General features: G+C 36.1%; 1 non-coding gene across 1 annotated transcript; it reads left to right on the top strand.

Annotated features, from left to right (window-relative positions):
* Positions 1–8,534: 8,534 nt before the first annotated feature.
* LOC133813304 (small nucleolar RNA R71) lies at positions 8,535–8,640 on the top strand. Its single transcript, XR_009884331.1, has one exon. It is a non-coding gene; the product is annotated as a small nucleolar RNA R71 (small nucleolar RNA).
* The last annotated feature ends 8,489 nt before the right edge of the window (positions 8,641–17,129 follow it).

The raw sequence follows: 17,129 nt of genomic DNA, 5'->3' as shown, positions 1-17,129 counted from the left end.
ATTACTTTATACACACTGAATTCTTAACACACAACCAATCCCAAAACCTCATATGCTTTCATTACTTACTAATCTCCACTAATGTGAATAACATATGCTCAATAATCAAAAGGACTTTTAAAGCTTAGAATGAATGGCTTAGGCAAAGGTAGATGAAATGTCATTTTAGGCTCAAAAATTACCATAAGCATACAAACCAAACTTATCTAACTTATGACACACTTTCAAATCCCAAAAACATTCCCAACTTTCCCATTTTTTTTCAGTTTGAGAGAAAACATACATACACAACAAACAAATTCATTCATTTCTTCTTCCTTCTCTTTTTTTTTTCTTTTTTTAAAAAAAAAAAAAAATCATAATGATTTACCAATTGGAGTGTAGTTCATGTACAATTTTGTTTTATTTTCTCCCAATCTTTCTATTGTTCACATACCCCTCACAAGCAAATTCCCCAATAACTGTATATACTCATGGTAAAATCAAAGGAAAGGTAATCATTAAGGGTCCAAATTAGGCTCATCATCAGTATCAAACAATATAAAGACATCACAAGAAGCTCAAAATGGGTAGCTAGGGATTTATTTATAAAGGTTAGTTCGGAAGGCTAAAACGTTCTGAATTTATTTTGCCTAAATCATCTTCTTAAGCATACATCATTTAGGATTTCGTCTTGAATTGCAAGTAAGCAAGTTTTAACTTCAACCAACTTCCCACAATCTAAATTCAACATGCATAAATGCTTTTCAAACACAAGGAAATAATTCAACAATCATGACTAAGCTCTCAAATATTTATAAGGATCTAAGCAAATCAAACATATATTCCAATCAAGCACACAAATGTAATTAATTATTTTGTTTTCATCCAGCTCTTCAAATAATTTATTCACTTATTCTCACCGGCTTATCATTGTCAACTTGACTCAACACACAAGACACTCTAAACATCAAACATCAAACATCCTAGACACAACAAAACAAATATAAGACTCCATAAAATACCATACCTCACCAAAACACAAACACACGAAAACAATTACACAAATATTCACAACTAAAGTGAATCCCCTCCCCCAAACTTAATATAAGCATTGTCTCCAATGTAAAAAATAAATGTAAAGGGAAGGACACTTACCAAAACACCAACGTACTTCAATAAGGTGGCGAAGGCGGTGGGGGTTGTTATGGAGAGAATTGCAGTGGCTGTGTGAAAGGAACGACCTCTTCATTATGATGAATAGACCAATGACCCACCAATGCATTCAACTAATACACATGAGCAATGTTATACTCGCTTTGTTGGGCCATATATTGTTGCACATGTTGATTATGTGAAATTTGATAGTGACTTTTTTGCACTCTATAATTCAGTTGGTTGTGCATATACTACAGGTTGGGATCAATTGGTCCACCAATAGCTAATAATGGGGCACTCGGCTGGGCGATCGGTGCTTGAGTCATATTTTCATCATTGGCATCACCTTCGTGCTCAACATCATCATCCACACCCTCATCACCACCCTGTATTTGTCTTTTCTGCACATTGGGATTCCTTTGGGGAGGTAGTGGAGGTACTAGAGAGGCTGGAGCGTATTTTAACGCTTTAGACCGATTGACAGAAACCATAGGTTTTTTTATAATGTCACTCTCAAAAACCTTAACATCGTAAGTATGACATAAGTCAGTGATCAATGACCCATGGACCAAACCACCTATAGTAATGAGGTTCCATAGAGCATGCATACTCTTTCGAATGACCTGACCAACATCAAGATACATCCCTTTCATTTTCATAAACCAAAAGTAGATGCTCTTTGTTTATATCTAACATATGCGTAGTTGGAAATAAACATGTACTCACCAAATAGTTCCAAGCACGAGCCACTGGATTCAACTGATACTGCCACATATACTTCGAAACATCATTGGAATAAGTAAAATGAGCACCGAGCATTCCCACCATTTCTGCAACCTCAATATAATCTACCAGGTCACCATAGGCCCATTGATGATATTCATCTTCCTCCTGAGGAAGAGAGGACAAACCATATAAAGCATTAATAGATTCTATATGAGCTAAAACTTTTTCAGCCCTGACAAAACCTTCTTGATTTACCTGTTCCAGGACATTGGCATAAAACTCATACACTTTAGAAGTATTCGCCTTAGTCAAATCCTCTTCTACAAACATGGTCCATTTTCTTCGTTCAATCTCAGCATGAATAATTTCATATGTAGGAGTCTCAAATGGTTCAGTTTGATACTCCATACCCCTCTCTTGGACCAATGATTGAGCACATAACAACTTGTATAGGTCAAAAGTCGCTTTACTAACAAACCTGGCAGGGTCAAATTCTTGTGGTGGAAGAGAAGCCCTAGAGGATGATGGTCTAGAGGTATTCCTGGATGTGGAAGCTCTAGGAGGACTTCTTTTGGGTCCCATAATGCCATTCTCTTCAATTTTCCCAACTTTGTTCTACTAAAAATCTAGCAGCACTTCCCCTAATGTTCTCACTATCCCAAAGTAAGCAACACAAAAGTATCAAATGCAATTCAATCCAATATAGCAAAATTATACTATCAAGTTACTAATCCACACCATAAAACATAAAGTCTCTTCAACACCCTCAAAATAGAAAACTAACCAAATCAAGAGAAACAATCTTTATTAAAATGCTTACTTGAGTGAAGAAATCCTTGTGTTTGCCTTGATTGCACCAAATACCCAAGAAATTTGAAGATTAAACCACCAATCTTCAGAATTTAGGAATTAAGGTTATGAATTAGTTCTTCAAGGAAATTTAGGGTAAAAATTGGAGAAATTAAAGTGTAAGGCTAAATTTATGGTAGAAAAATATAGAATGGGGTTGTATTTGGGTGATTTGTGAAGTGACAGTTAGGGTATTTTCAGAGAAAATGAGAATGATGTTAAGAATGATGAGAACTGAATAAGAAGAATGAAAAAAAACTCAATTTGTACATCTACCCAAAGTAGCGTTGCGGCGCGCCTTATATTGTATAGCGGGTCGTATCAGTTTGGCTGGGTTTCTATAGGTCCCAGCGCGGCGGCTCAATTTTTGAGCACTGCGTCCCATGTGTGCGAAGTGGTCCTATTAGCTCTCTGGAATCCTCATGGTCGTGGCTCTTGCTTTGTGTGCCACGACCCTTGTAACTCCAGATGGGTTCTGTGGTCTCTGACTTTGACCTAGTCGCGACCCTTGCAATTTGTGCCACAGCTCAACTCCCTTTTTTTTTTTTCCATTTTTTAGTTTTCACGATTTCCATAGATCTAATTACATTACAAAAATACTTTAAAACTAAAATGTGAAAACTAAGCTTAATGCAAAAATAACTAAAAAACGTTCATAAACTTAAAAACAAATACAAGCAAATTAGAGTAGTGGGATGCCTCCCAAGCACGCTGTCGTTAATCTCATTTAGCCAGACGTTGAACTCTTCTTCACATGGTTTTCAAGAGGATGAATAACTTTGCTTGATCGCTGGGGCCTCCCAAGTATGGCTTCAAGTGTTGACTGTTCACTTTAAAGGTCTCATTATTCTTGTTTTGCGCTTCCACCTATCCATAAGGAAATACTCTTTCTATAGTATACGGACCTGATCACCTTGATTTCAACTTGCTCGGAAATAATTTCAACTGATAGTTAAATAAAAGTACATGTTTCCCTGATTGAAACTCTTTATGAACCAAGTTCGTATCATGTCATGCCTTGGTGCGTTCCTTGTAAATCTTGGCATTCTCTGTGACAGTCAAAATCCCATGATCTGTAAGGGAAAAGACCGAGTAAAGTTGTGCAATCCCACACCGCCTGGGGAAGATCAAGTGTGATGATTCTAAGACCATGTAGGTATGGGACTACACAATTGAAGAGGACTTAAATGGATTGATGGGTACTACCTATATCAACAAGATGCATCTTCTTTTCGGTAACCCATCACTTGAGAACTCCAAAGTTAAGCGTGCTTGACCTAGAGCAATCTGGAGATGGGTGACCTCCTAGGAAGTTTTCCCAGGAAGCGTGCGAGTGAGGACAAAGCACGTTGGAAATACTCGTGTTGGTTTGTAGGGCCAGTCGTCATTCTAGGAAGCAGCCATAGTGACCTGGGTCGTTACATTCTCATATGCTTCATTGTGAAACTCATCAAGCTCATTCAACTGCAGTAGCCTATTTTGTCCCAATGCATGCACATTGATATTCAACTTCCTCATAGCCCAATAGGCTCGATGTTACAGCTCAACCAACAAATGGCATGCCTTCCAAAAAACCAATCTATAAGGTTACATCACAATGTGAGTTTTGAATGTCATCCTATACGTCCAAAGTGCATCATCAATCTTCTTGGACTAATTTTTCCTGGAGTTATCCACTGTCTTCTCTAGAATACACTTTACTTCTCTATTTGAAATTTCCGCTTGGCTATTTGATTAAGAATGATAAGGCAATGCGATTTGATGGTAGCCTCCATAGCAAGCAAGCAAAGTATCCAGTTTCTTGTTACAAAAATTACTACCTTCATCACTAATGAGAGCTCGGGGAGTACCAAACCAAGTAAATATATGCTTGTGCAAAAATTTTAGGACCACTTTACCATCATTAGAATTTTTTGTTGTTGCCTCAACCCATTTAGACACATAATAAACAACTAGCAAGATGTATTTGTTATGATACGATGGTGGGAAGGGCCCCATGAAATCTATGCCCCAAACATAAAAAATTTTAACTTCAAGAATCACATTAAGCGACATTTCATTCCTTCTTGATATATTCCCAGTGTGATGACAACAATCACAAGCCTTCACAAAAGCATTAGCATCTTTAAACAAACCAGGTTAATAAAAACCACTTTGTAATACTTTTGTTGTTGTCCTAGAACTCCAAAATACCCACCACATTGAAAAGTATGGCAATGTGTTAGAATAGAGTTCATCTCATCTTCAGGCACACAATGCCTTATTACCATATCAACACAATGCTTATAAAGAATGGGCTCCTCTCAATAGTAGTGCCTTACCTTGGAATAGAACTTTTTCAGCTGTTGTCTTGACATTTCAGGAGGCACAATCTTTGCTACTAAAAAGTTGATATAATCTGCAAACCAAGGCACCCTAGAACTATCACTTAACCCAAAGTGTTTCTCATCAGAAAAGTAATAATTTAATTGTACCCCTATAGTGCTTTGGCTCTCTTCTACTTCAAGTCTTGACAAGTGATATGCTACAAGATTCTTTGTGCCCTTCTTATCATGAATCTTCATATCAAACTCTTCAAGTAATAGTACCCACCTAATGAGACGAGGTTTATCATCCTTCTTGGTCATCAGATACTTGATGGCAGAATGGTCAATGTACACAATCACCTTGTTACCAAAGAGATATGGCAAAAACTTGTCAAATGCATACACAATAGCTAGAAGCTCTTTCTCTGTAGTAGCATAATTCATCTGTGCATCGTTAAGTGTCTTACTAGAATAGTATATCGACCAGAATACCTTGTCAACTTGCTGCCCTAAAACTGCTCCCATAGCATAATCACTTGCATCTACATTAACTCAAAAGGTAAGTCTCAATTCGGTGCAACGACAATAGTTGCTGAAATTAACTTCTCTTTAAGCACCTTAAAAGCATTAAGACACTCCCCATTGAAATCAAATGTCACACCATTCATTAACAAGGTAGAGAGAGGCTTTGATATTTTTAAGAAATCCTTAATAAATCTTCTATAAAATCCTGCGAGTCCAAGGAAGCTTCTAACCCCTTTCACTGAAACTAGAGGTGGTAAATTTTCAATGACAATGATTTTTGCTTGACCCACCTCAATAACTCTGCTAGAAATCTCATGCCCAAGAACAATTCCCTCCCTTACCATGAAGTGACATTTCTTCCAATTCAAGACCAGGTTAGATTCCTCACACTGTTGCAACACTACTTTCAAATCATTCAAACATTGGTCAAATGATGACCCAAAAACTAAAAAATCATCCATAAATATCTCAATGCACTTTTCCACCATTTATAAAAATATTTCCATCATACATCGTTGGAAGGTAGCAGATGCATTGCAGAACCCAAAAGGCATTCTCTAAAAAGCAAAAGTACCATAAGGGAAAGTAAAAGTAGTCTTCTCCTGATCTTCTGGTGCAATGGAAACCTGATGGTACCCTAAATAACCATCCAAATAGTAGTAATAACTATTGCCCACTAACCTATCAATCATCTGATCCAGAAAAGGCAAAGGAAAATGATATTTCTATACAAATTCTCCATCTCGTCACAATTCTAGTTGGGATGAGCTCATTCTTCTCGTTCTTCACCAGAGTCATTCCACCTTTCTTTGGCACCACTTGCACTGGGCTTACCCATGCACTATCAGAAATAGGGTATACCAGCATCTAACCACTTCAGAATTTCTTTCCTCGCCACCTCTTTCATAGTTGGGTTCAGTCTTCTTTGAGCTTCAATGGACAGTTTGCTCTCATCTTCCATAAGGATTTTATGCATCACCATTGAAGGACTTATCCCTCTAATTTCTGCCAACGTCCACCCAATAGCCAACTTGTGAGCCCTTAAGACTCTTAATAGTTGTTCCACTTCTTCATCAGACAAAAAGGAAGACACAATCACCGGTAGATTCTCCTTCTCTCCCAAATACACATAGTGAAGTTGATCTAAAAAAACTTTCAACTCTAGCACCGGTGGCTTCTCTATAGAAGATAATGATCTTTTAGGCACTTTTCCCAATTATTTAAATTTCTTTATGTAGTATTGCCCATAAGAATTTAACCATCTAACATATTCCACGACCTCAGTGTCATCACTATCATCATCTACATCTTGTGTCAATGCCACCTTAAGAGCATCAGTGCTCTTATTCTTCTCAGAAATAACTCTCTTAATAACATCAAAACCCAAGCAGCTATCAGTTGCTCTAGGATAGGACATTGCTTTAAACACGTTGAAAACTACTTCTTCACCTTGAACTTGGAGCCTCAATTCACCTTTTTTAACATCAATAAGTGCTTGCCCCGTGGCTAAAATCAGTCTTCCAGGAATGATAGGGACATTAGTATCCTCTTCCATGTCCAACACGATAAAATTAAAAGATAAACTAGTCCACTTTGACTAACACATCCTTAATAACACTCCTAGGATGCTTTACTGATCGGTCAGCCAATTGTAACGTCACGGTTGTAGGCCTTGCTTCACCCAAACCCAATCGTCGAAAAACGGATAACGACATCAAATTAATACTGGCCCCTAAGTCACATAATGCATGCTTGCATTCAAAGTTCCCTAATGCATGGTATTGTAAAGCTCCCCAGATCTCTCAGCTTTTAAGGCAACTTTCTTTGTAAGATTGCACTGCACTCTTCTGTCAAATCCACAGTTTCGTAATCCTCAATTTTTCTCTTGTTAGACTAAATCTCCTTCATAAATTTCACATAACTGGGCGTCTTTTCTAGGGCTTCAACAAAGGGGATATTGATATGCAACTTTTTAAAGACCTCCAAAAAGTTGGAAAATTGTTTATCAAGGGAATTTTTCCGAAGTCTCTCTGGATAAGGAATTTTGACTTGAGGGTCTACAACAGGAACTGGTGGAACCTTTTCTATAGCAGAGCGGTCTTCAGTAACCCCTACTTATCTGTACCAGATGTCTCTCCCAATTCTCCATTCTTTTCAACTGATGGTTCTAATGTAGATTGTTCAACTTGCTTGCCACTTCTCAAACTAATGGACTGACACTGCTCCTTAGGATTAACAATAGTAGTACGAGGCAGATTTCCTTGAGGCCTATTATTTAACATATTTGCCAACTGTCCCACTTGTATTTCCAAATTCTGAATTTAAGATATAGTCTTAGTCATAAACTGAATCTGGGTATTAGTGCGAGTCAACAAAGCAACTTGCAATTTATTGGGTTTCTCTTAAGGAACTGGTGGCCTAAGCTGTTGAGAGGATAAAGCTTGAGGCATGGGTGGCTGTGGCATATTCAGCTAGTATTGAGGTGGAAATTGTGGTTGTTGGCCTTGGTTGTTTCTCCATGGGAAATTAGGGTGATTTCTCCACCCAGTATTAAATGTATTGGACAATGGATTATTTTTAGGCCTCTGAAAGTTCCCAATTTCTTGAGCCTGAGCATGATCCATGGAAATATTATTATTGGGGTTTCCTGTTGTACACTGACCAAAGGGGTGTGGTCCTCCACAAATTTCACAACAGGTCTGCATTTGTATTGCATTAACTGATACCATGCTCTGCTGCAACTGCTTAGTCAATGAAGAAACTTGAGCAGTCAATGCGAATATAGCGTCCAATTCATGTACACCTGCTACCTTTCTTATTCTCTCCCCTTTAACAAGCCATTGATAATTATTCATTGCAATTTCCTCCAATAGCTCATATGCTTCGGTAGTGTTTTTACTCATACAAGCTCGACCTGCAGCAACATCTATTATTATGCGAGTAGTAAAACACAATATTTTGTAAAAAGTGTGGACTAACATCCACTTTTCTATCCCATGATGAGGACATTTCCCAGAAATTCCTTGAACCTTTCCCACGCATCATACATGGATTATTTGTCATTCTAAAGGAAATTGTTTATCTCACCCCTTAACCTTGCAGCTTTGGCTGGCGGGAAGAACTTAGCAAGGAATTTCTAAGCTAGCTCTTCCCATGTGTTGATGGAATTGGATTGAAGGGAGTTCAAACAGCTTTTTTCCCTGTCTCGCAGCGAGAATGGGAATAACCTTAGGCGAATGGGGTTGTCACTTACTTCATTGCATTTGAAAGTATCACATAGCTCTAGGAAATTAGCTAACTGCATATTAGGATCTTCTGTGGGGAGTCCGCTAAATTGCACTATGGATTGGACCATTTGGAGGATCGCTGGTTTTATTTCAAAATTGTTGGCAGTAATAGCTGGTTCCCTTATGCATGTTTGTATTCCTGTGACGGTAGGAAGTACATAATCTCTAAGCGTACATGCATCTTGGCCTTGACCCTGAGCGATAACAGCATTATTTGTTGGAAAAAGCTTATACAGGAACTTTATTTATTTTCATGTATATCTAATATTAAACAAATTAATACGAGATAGCCTAAAACATGTTTCTAAAATTGAATTCAAAGAGAAACAAAGAATAGAATACTTACAGTATACGCAGCAGAATTAAAGAGTCCTTCCTTCAGTTTCTCTAACTCTTGTATCCTCTCTGTCGCAGAGTATTACCAAGAAACTGAACCGATCTTCTATTTTCTTCACGATCTTCCAATGTATCCTTATAACCACCTAGATTAGTGTGGGAAATTCTCAACACATGAGATAGATCTAGAGAGAAGAAGAGAAAATAACAAAGTGGCTTAGAAAAGGACTTGTGTTTAGAGAGAATATAAAACTATCAGAAAATCTGACTTGTGACTTATCTGTCGTCTCTGAAATCTTCTCTCTAAGCACTCCTTTTATAGACTCAATTAGGCCATTTAATTTAATTAAAAAATCAATAAAATAACAGTCATTTTGAAGCCCTAGGTCGAAATTATCATGGGCTATAGGCCCGTGAAATTTCCCATTTGATTATAAGCCCATTGGACTTAAAATCAAGGCCTGTATTATTTTCTATTGATTTAATTAATTAAATAATTATTTAAATCCTTTATCAAATTAATTATTTATAATTTGAACCTTGATTTAAATTTATTTATTAATTTAGATACCAATTTATCTTAATTAATAAATCTGCCATAATTTCTCTTTTCTTCTCAAAATTACACAACTCTGTGAAACTATCCAAAATTGACCTAGTCAACTTTGATAATTCTAATTGATGATTAAATCAATTAATTGAGACTATCTAGATGATTTTATCCAAGGTACAATGGGGACCATGGGCCTATGAAATCAAGCTCCAATAAGTTATCATAAATTTAACAAATAAATTTACTAACTTATTAATTCCTCGTGACTCCACTATAGACTTGGAATTGCACTCTTGATTTCATAGAACGCTCTATAACAAATATAGATATGCTATTAATTCTCCATTGTTACAACCATAATTGTCACTCAATCCTCTATAGACGGTCTACAATGAGATAGGACTAAAATACCGTTTTACCCCTCATTGTATTTTATCCTTAAAACACTTAGTTCCTTGTAAATGATATTTCAGTAAACTAATTTAATTACTGAAATGAGATCTCTATCATTTAACACCTTGAACCAAACTAAAAGGAAACCATCATTTCACTTCTTCATCAGAAGCTATAGATGTTTATATCTATGATTAACACTCCCACTCAATTGTACTACCGAGTTCCCAAGATGTAAGTATGGGCTAGTCCGCAGGGTAAGCTTGTAACGAACAAGTCAAAGAACTCAAATAATACAATCAGTTAGAATACTAACCACTTAGAATTAAGATTGAATTGACCTATGGTCAACTATATGATATGACTAGAATAGATAATAACGGTATGTTTACTTATCTTATCAACTGTCAATATCGGTCCTGTCCGATGTAACAAATACATCCAATCTTATCTACTTTGCTAATGTTCTGGAAAGAACATAACACTGTAATGTGTAAGTAGATCATATCGTAGATTGGCAAGTCAGTGTAAATCTGGTGCACTGACTAATCTTAGGACTAACTTATTTTGAACATATAATCATATTTATATTCCACTGTGATTACGTCACTATAAATAAGATTAGCGATATGCTCGGGATTTAATAGAAGTTTATATTAAACAAATAATCATGAAAATAAAACATGTGAGCAAAGTGATTGACCAAGTCAAAAAATTATTTCTATTCTTTTATTGATAATAAAATGAGATTACAAAGAATTTGGGTTTTAATTAGGGCATAAAACCCCAACATTATTAACATTAGAATTAGCAACAGCATTACCCCCATTATCACCCATACTGTTCTCTGCTTTCTTTGTTTTTCAGTTTCTCTTGCAAGTTCTCTCTATCTCTGGTTTTATAGGAACTAAATTTGCTCCTCTTCTACTACACATATAACAATGGTGCCTGAAATAGAGATCACAAAGTGCATACAAAGCAAATCAGAACAACTAATAACGTAACAAACCAAAATAGAACTAAAATTAACTATTTTGATATTGATACTATTTTAGTCCCCGGCAACGACACCAAAAACTTGTTGCGAAATTTACGCAACGCAAGTATACGTAATCACAACTGTAATAAAGTTTGGTAAAATCTAAGTATCTTCCACAGAGACTATATGTGTAATGACCCAAATCTGATAATAAGGCTTATTGCCTTGATTAGTGTGCTGGAAGGGCAATAATTGATTTAATTATGTTATTACAAAGATAAATGTGATATATGTATCAGTATGTGATTACCTAAATTAAATGATTATATGACTGGATATGCACGTTTAAGTGAATTAAATATGCATGTGGGCCCGTTTTTGTGAATAAGGGCATATTTGTAATTTTGATCGGTCGATGGCATAAATGTGATTGTGTGTGTGTTGTGCTTAAGACCATAGTATTGTAGAGATATATCTATGATGTGTGATTTGAGACGGTCCTAGGGAGCGATTTAGAGGAATAGTCACAACATGGTCTAATACCTAGCTCGAGGTGAGCCTAGGGATATTTTGGGAAACTTAGCATATGTATGGGATTTATTGGGTGACAGGTAATTATTTGGTAATTAATTAGGCATGTCGGGATTAGTTACGAATCCATAGGTCTACTTGAGGTTTAGCAGGAAAATGGTGGCAAAAGATGATTTTTCCCTTGGTGGTGTTCGAAAGGCTAAGGATAGGTTTAGTGGCATTTTGGTCTTTTTTATTAAGGGATATACTTAAGAAAATACACAAGAAATGACCAGAAACCACTTAGAGAACTCTCACACTCTCAGCCCTTTCTCTCTCTTCCTCTACACGATTCACTTTCTCTCTCTCTTTCCTTTGGTGTGTTTGGAAACTTTGGTGAATTCTTGGAAAATTGGCTGAAGATTTGCGGGGCTTGAAGCCTGTAGTAATTGGGGTTCAGCTCAAGGTTGAATTATTAATTGAGGTAAGGATTTTGGTGCTGAATTGTTAGGTTTTTCTGCTGTGATTTAGAGGCTTTGTTTAGGTTCAAACCTTAGGTCTGATTTTGGATTTTCGTAAGGCTAAGGGTTGGTTTTCGGGGTACTTTGTAATGACTCAACTACTCTAGACTTTGGACCATTAATGAAAACTACACATAGACCCTAATCCTTAATAGAACTTACAAGTGAAAAGATCATAACTTTATTAAAACTTGTAAAAAGGAAATGTTAAACTTACATAAAATTTAAGTTAGGATATGGGATCCCATTGTTTTAAAATCGAAACATAACATAATTGTGATTAAAAGAGATTACATAAATAAGTGCGGAAAAATACACATAAAAACATAAGTAAAGACTTCATCCTCGAATCGAAACTCTCGGCTCTTTGAATCCATTCCGCCTCAACACACATGCCCAAAACTACCAAGAACCTTTCCCGCCACTAAAGCTATTTTCCTGCACATATAAACAAAAAGGAGTGAGCCTAATGCCCAGCAAGAAAAATCTAACACATAGGCCATATACATAAATTTCGTAAAGAAACATAAAACATATCATAACACTTATGTCACATACATACTATAATGGCCATTATTACTTGGGGTCCCATAAACTAAACAAGTCATATGCCCATTAGATTAGTGGGGCTTGCTAGCTAAGCAAGTCATATGCCCATAATCTATTTGGGGTTTGTTAGTTGTATAGGTCATATGCCCAAGTCTACAAGCATACTAAACATAACATTTTACATAACACATATTCATAAGATAACATATAACACATAAATCCTATCCTATTTTCCTTACCAAAATAACCGGAATATGAGAACTGATTTGGGACCTTGGAACTGTAATGACCCAACTATTTCTTTGACCTTGGACCATTATATCTACTATACATAACTACTATTTTGGGAAAGATACATAAGAAATAATATAACTTTATTAAATCTCAAAATATTGTATCAAATACATAATAATAGAAAATATGGCATGGGTACCCATTGTTTAAAAGAAAAACATAAACTTTAATTCAATTGTTTAAAAAAACTAAATGCGGAAAAACATGATCTAAAAGACTAAATATAAATAACTTCATCCTCGATCGACACGCAGTCCACTCAGTCCGTTCATCCTCAACACACATGCCAAGCTCCCAAGAATCCTTCCGCCTCCGTGTCTAGTTTCCTGCATCACACTAAAAAATAAAGGAATGAGCCTAATGCCCAGCAAGGAAAACCTAACACATAACTCATATACATAAAATTCATAACGTAGAATATAATAAAACATATCATAAACATATGTCACACATACTATAATGGCCATTATTACTTGGGGTCCCATAACTAAACAAGTCATATGCCCATTAGATTTGTGGGGCTTGCTAGCTAAGCAAGTCATATGCCCATAAATTTATTGGGGCTTGTTAGTGTACAGGTCATATGCCAAGTCTACAAACATACACAATATAACATTTCATAACACAACATAACATAAGATAACATATCACATATCATATAACATATAAAATCCTATTCTATTTTCCTTACCAATATATCGGGATGATGAGAACAAAGTCGGGATTTTGGAACACTCCTAAAAACCATAATATAGAGGTGAGTATACAAAAGAAAAGAGATGGAAAGAATAAACTACACCATCGAAACGATACTTACCGATGAAAACCTTAAGTTCGAAGAACTTAGATGCCTAAGAATAGAAAAGACTGAGTTAGGATTTGAGTAGAGAAGAACTATAAGAATCAATACAGAAAGGAACTAGAATTAGGAATACCTTGAATGCTTCTATGACCGAACTATACCTTGAAACCGAAATACACTATAACCTTACTTCCCAAGTGTTTATTAAGCTTATAATGATTAAGCTTATAACCCCAATCCAAGTGTTTATCACTCTATAGTCTCACTAGCACATGGAAGGCTCTGATCAATGCTTGAAGAATGAATGAAAAGGCTTGGTGCTAGGTCCTATTTATAGAGTTCTAGGAATAAAAATCTTCTTTTTGGCTTTGAATAAAAATAATAAATTTAATTGAAAATATTTGAATATCCTTCAGCGAAAGGCTTAGGAATTGGTCAAATTTTAAGAGAGATTTAAGGATTCAAAGCTTGATTTTTAAAATAATAAAAACAAATAGAATCCTAACTTCTAACTCCCTAAATCTCGTAACTCTAAACTCCCCTGCAGTAAAATCAACATATCTAGAGTTGTAGAACTCCGATTTGGACTCTCTTTATATCGTTAGAAAGCTAATTAAATTATTTACAATTTTTAGATATACTATTTTTCGAAATTCATAACATAACTGGGTCAAAAATAGGTCAGACTTTACAGTACCCTAAAGTTATGAAAAATCTATTTACATCCTAATCCACAAATAAATAAAATTGTGACAAATATCATGCTCCTATCAGATTTTGGTGAAGACTAAGTCTTATATTTCTCTTATTTTATCATTAAAATAATAATTCCTTAATAATCATAACCTTAGGAATAACCATGCTCATGACAAGTGTCATATTCTTATTAGCTCTATCTAAACCTTAGGTTATAATAATTATCATATTAATAACCAGCAATATTAATCAAACCTTATGTTATAATTAATATTCTTAAATTATAGGTTAAACTTATAAAATCCATAACTATTGCTAGGAGTTTCCAACCAAGTCCCGACTTGAACCAAAATCCATAGTAATGAACATACTATAACTAATACTAGCTATTACTACTACTACTACTACTACTACTACTACTACAACTACTACTACTACTACTACTACTATCTAACTAGCTAAGTAAATTCTGGGACTCTACAGGAACACTCCTAAAAACCATTTATAATAGGGTGAGTGTATTGAAGAAAAGGGATGAAAGTGATGAAGGAACTATACTATCAAAATATACTTACCAAAAACCTTGTGCTCAAGAACTTAGATTTCCTAACCAAGAATAGAAATAAGGTTAGAATACTGAGTAGAAGACTATGAGAACTTTAAAGAAAATAATACAGAAATGGACTAGAGTTTGGGATACCTTAAGTACTTCTATGACCAATCTAAACCTTGAACCGAAATGTGAATAGAACCTTACTTCCCAAGTGTTTGGTAAGCTTATAATTCCCAACCCAAGTGTTTACACTCTCACACTAACCTAGCAATTTGCAGCCTCTGAACTTAGCTTAATAGATGAATAAATGGCTGGGTACTAGGTCCTATTTATAGAGTTTAGGAATGAAAAGATCTTCATTTAACTTGAATAAAAATAATGGCTTTTTAAATGAAAATCATTTGAATTATCATTCAGTAGAGGTTGAAGACTCGTTCAGAAAGATGTTGGACTTATCAAGAGGTTAAGGATTTGAATGAGAACGTTTTCGAAAACTTTCAAAAACACACTGAAGAAGGCGATATATCGCCCCCTGTAGGCGATATATCGCTTGGGCCAGTATGCCCGAGGCAATTGTGCGACGTTTTGTGTTTTTTGTATCCCCGTACTGCGATATATCGCCCCCTATAGCTGCGATATATTGGCATACGCTGAATAATTAAACACGAAATTACACAATTTTAGCTTAATTTGAATTGAGTAAACAGCCTTGACTAAGCCCTCTAACGTTTTCAAAGCTGCTGACTGACTCTAGGGTATTCAAATTTTAACCTTAAAAAATTTATTCCTCAAAATACTTAATCATTATTAAACCTATACATGACATGTGCTATTATCTTATTGGGTCTTATCTAAACCTTATAATATAATAAATATTACCCTCAATATCAGTCATATTAATCAAACCTTAGGTTAAAATTAATATTCCTAGACTATAGGTTAAACTTAGAAAATCTACAAGTGTTACTATGAGTGTCCAAATGAATCCCGGTCTGAACCAAAAATCCACAGTCATAATGATAATACTATTATTACTATTATACTACTATCTAACTTAGCCAAGTAAAGTTCTTTGGACTCTACATACTTATACCAGTTATGTTTCTTTGATATGAACTTTGGACTGAATTCTAGGTCTAACCCTTGATTTGGGTGGATTTTAGAGGGTTTGGCTTGTAGAAATGCATGGAAGATTTCTGGGTTTTGGGCTCGAGCTGCAGCCCTGTTCTTCAGGTGTCATGGCCCATGTGTAAGAGAAGGCTAGGGAGAGTCCCTGATACTGCCCAGGCATTACGGCACAGGTTAATTATGCCGCGGCCCATGTCCCCTAGAAGAGAGCCCTATGGCTCTCTGACTTGTAGCACGCCACGACTCAAATTAAGGGAAATGGGGTATATAGGGTTTTAAGCTCGAGTACCCAAATGTAAGGGCTCGAGAAGGATCCTACTACCTGGTTTAGTTTGATTCGAGGTCTCGGAGGCTAGAATATTATTCCGAAGTTTTTAATTAGTTTAGGGCTTGATGGATAATTACTATTATGGCATTGTTACTAGTTTTTACCGCCAAGGCTCTGGTTTAGGGGATTGTGCTCGAAATCGTACTAGTCAGTCTACTCGGGACACGGATAAGAAAACTGTTTGTGCCCGTAGAGCAGGGCATGGCCTGATTATTTGTGTTTAATGTTGTGTGTGAATATTTTCAGTTGTTATTCTATTTTTCCATGATTATGATTGATCGGCGAAGGGGGAGAACTGTGATAAGCATGCTGGATGCAGGTTGAATGATAATAAGCATGCTGAATGCAGGACGCCATGGCATGGCTATCTAGGGTGTTGTACTCACCCATTCAGTGAAGACTGTGAACCCAGTGCCTGGTAAAGCACCTAGGTCGCAATAGGCTGTTATGTGAATAGCCTATTATCTGTTTAAAGTTATGCATTTACTAGAATGAATTGTTATATGCTATGTGCGTGAGTTTTCTTGCTGGGCATTGGCTCACGGGTGCTCTATGGTGCAGGTAAGGTCAAAGGAAAGGCCGACTAAGCATGAGTTGGAGGGCATGGAGCGATGCGTACACGTTTGGCCTTCCTGGCCGCTACAACTGGGGTGTTTT

Source organism: Humulus lupulus, chromosome 1, assembly GCF_963169125.1.
Source record: "Humulus lupulus chromosome 1, drHumLupu1.1, whole genome shotgun sequence".
NCBI classification, from domain to species: Eukaryota; Viridiplantae; Streptophyta; class Magnoliopsida; order Rosales; family Cannabaceae; genus Humulus; species Humulus lupulus.
This window is presented reverse-complemented; position numbering and strand designations above follow the sequence as displayed.